Raw genomic sequence first — 3555 nt, 5'->3', positions numbered from 1 at the left:
ATATATAAGTTATAAAAAATGAAAAGGGGTAATCGATATAACCCAATGGATGGATAGTTCACAAATGACTTTAGCGGACTCCGTCTATATAAGCGGTTATATCGACAACGAATAGCTGATAGAGCCTATCAGCTGACTGTAACTCCCCCCCAACAGTTTACGAACATCAGTAACATCAGTAAACTCAGTTATATACAAAAGAAAGAAATACATAAAAATCCAATAATAGTAGTTAAACAAAACTCACATTTACCTTAAATACAATAGAAGAGAGACTAACAATTAGATACAGAAATAAAGCATAATAAAATACACAAATAACATAAAAAAGAATTATTCACAATATAAACACTACCTAATTTTGACGTCTGTAAATTATTATAAAGGGATCAATCTTAGAATAAATAAAGATTATTATTAGTATTACCTCAATGGTAAAATAAAGAAGATAAACTTACACAAAAAAGAAAGTTCTATATCACTAGAATGCCTTCTATTACACTTATATGCTAGCATTAAAAATAACAAAAATAGGTACATTGGCACACGAGGTGACAATACTCCAAGCCCTCATGATACTGCCGTCGTAGGAAGCTTCAATTGTTCGATATGGACCGTGCCTTTCTTTTTTAGTTATTTTAAACTCTCAATGGTGACATATGCTCTCTAATCACAATTACTCTGAATGGGTCCTCATACCTCCTATTACACTTATATGCTGGCATTAAAAAAAATGCACAAAAATAGGTACATTGGCATACGAGGTGACAATACTCCAAGCCCTCATGATATTTCCGTCGTAGGAAGCTTCAATTGTTCGATATGGACCGTGCGTTACTTTTTTGTGGTTTCATTAAGATCTCAATGGTCACAACATTGTGCTCTCAAATCACAATTACTCAGAATGGGCCCTCATACCTCTGCAGCTCTTCCCCTCTGTTAGAACCTAGTTTGCGATATATTTTGGCCCCTATTCTAACTTGTTCCATCGGACCCTGATGTTGTGCCGCTCCACTCTCTTATGTTTTTCCCTTAAAATTCTATCCCAGACATTATTCCACAACTTTCTTTTCGCCAAACTATTGCTGATAATTTCACCCTTTCCAATAGCTGTACCTCGATAAACCCAACGATGTCCCCTCATACTGAAAAGGATTTCGAAAAGTGGCAAACCCAGTGATCGTATGTATTGAGTGGTTATATGCCACTATCGTTCCATTGCATCATCGGCTTCAAGTTCTTTTTCCAATTGGTACACCCGCAAGTGGTCACTGAGTGTACTATGAAGCCTCTCTATCCTCTCCGACTCTTGGGATGTCCTGGGGAGTTGAGGTGGCATACTGCCTCTATTGCGTTTCCTTCCTGATGCTCGCATTATCGAATTCTCTGCCACTATCAGATGAAATTCTGTTTGGCACTCCATAAAATTGGAACCAAGTTCACAATGCTCGTAATACTGCTTCCTCCGATCTGTCATGCACCGTATGTGCCATGACCAGTTTACCGAAGACTACTACTACAAAGTTACTAGTACTTATACATAGTTTCCATTAAAGTAATAAAAAATTAGGATGAGATAACTGCCTTTTTTTCTTCCCGGCTCTTGTACTATATTCTTGTATTTATATTGTATATATTATCTTCGATTTCCTTTTCGAGTGGTTTGCTCATTTCTGATGTAGTTAAAATTGCTTTGCCCTGTCCCGGTAGCCCGAGTGCTTCTCTTGCAGCGTGATCGGCCAGTTCATTCTCAGGGATTTCTTCATGACTTGGAACCCATATAAATGTAACTGACATATCCACATTGTGTAAAAGAAAAATGGATGCAGAAAAAAGAAGCTTGTTAAGTTGTCCTTTAATAATTCTACTAACTCTTCTTAATTCAATTCCTTATTTGATTTCATGTTGGATTAATGAAGTATATTCCATTCTTGTTAATTAAATAAGGTTAATTGATTAATTAAGGGATTAATTTCCCGATCCCCCAATATTTGATTACATAAATAATCTTGTAATCTTATAATTATAGTTTCATTTGTTAATATTGGGATAAATTATCTTTCGATGGTATTTATTAAATTATACAACTTATTTACATGAATTTTTCCTATGAAAGGTTTATTGTATTTTAATGTTGATTAGGATGGGAAATTGGTGGGTTTTAAGAAACGATATCTCAGTTATCTCATCCTAATTTTTGATTACTTTAATGAAAACTATGTATAAGTACTAGTCAAAACTGACGAGACTGCCAAGTATAGGTAGGGGGAATAAAAAATGGCGGCTGTTTCCAAACCTTAAAAAAACATTAATTTTTCATTCGGATTCTATATCTTAAAAACTACCAACAACACTAGGGAATCTAAAAGAACACTATTTAAAGAAGAGTAAATTTGCTGAAATATTAGATCTAATAGAGCTATTTACGTTTCATAGTTCTCAAGATATAGCTTTTTAAAAAACAACATTTCTAAAAAAATCTACTGAAAGATTAGTAGTTAGTTAATTCATTTTGAGAAATCTATATCTCAGGAAATATGTGACGTAGAGATGTCTATTAGCAATCAAATTAAAGCTAGTTTAATGTAATATAGAGTAGTTTATGACCTTTACCTTCGCAGGAAAAGTAGTTTAATTGATATTTGCTAAAATAAATTGAATTATAGTTGATTGGACATAAGTTTGATTTGTGAAAAACTTGATTTCAAAAAGCATAGGATGGCACACGAGGCTCACCCACGCCTATCTATATTATTCCAAAAGAAACGCCTCCAAACTGCAAAAAAAATTTGACAATTACAACATTTTACAAGAATACCCATATTTCACATCACACCTCGATAGCTTAGGATTAAACTCGGAAATTTCAAAAATTAAATCATTAAATTAAATAAGGTTATTTGATTAATTAAGGGATTAATTTCCCGATCTTACAATCTTACAATTATAGTTTCAATTGTTAATATTGGGATAAATTATCATTCGATGCTATTTATTAAATTATACAACTTATTTACATGATTTTTTCCCATGAAAGGTTTATTGTATTTTAATATTGATTAGGAAGGGAATTTGGTGGCTTTCAAGAAATTGAAAGCCATTTTTGAAATTTCAAAAACCCTCAGAGATGATGATAAAACAGTGAAGTAGGTGTTTCAGTTTTTGTAATCAAAAGGTTTACTGACACAATAAAAAAATAATAATAATACAATTAAATAAATAAATAAAATTAAATAAATATAAGAAAAATTAAATAAGGTATAATTGGCGTTAATGACCAATAATGTTTTTACTTTACTGGAACAAACTTCTCAGCTCTTCAAACAGTAGATGGGAGTGCCAAAAGGCTTTGTAGACACCTAACAGTTCTCGGTCATTTGTCGAGTATTTCTATTGGGTGGGTACCAATCATTGAGAGAGGTACCCAGGATCTACATTGCTCCTGTTGCTGCATAGCACCCATTTCCTTATTGTTGTTGTTGATTTTTGCTTAAAGGCGTAAAACCCTCTGGTCATCAACGCCTATGGGATGATAAAAGTAAAAAAAAAAATAAA

General features: G+C 33.0%; 1 protein-coding gene across 1 annotated transcript in view; it reads left to right on the top strand.

Annotated features, from left to right (window-relative positions):
* Positions 1-3555, top strand: part of LOC136795612 (1-acyl-sn-glycerol-3-phosphate acyltransferase alpha-like) — a 31982-nt gene that overhangs the window by 16126 nt on the left and 12301 nt on the right. The window lies entirely within an intron of this gene.

The sequence above is a fragment of the Halyomorpha halys genome, unplaced genomic scaffold (assembly GCF_000696795.3).
Source record: "Halyomorpha halys isolate HHAL.00 unplaced genomic scaffold, Hhal_1.1 Scaffold506.1, whole genome shotgun sequence".
Classification (NCBI taxonomy): Eukaryota; Metazoa; Arthropoda; class Insecta; order Hemiptera; family Pentatomidae; genus Halyomorpha; species Halyomorpha halys.
Note: the sequence above shows the minus strand (reverse complement) of the source record. Positions and strands in the feature narration are given on the sequence as shown.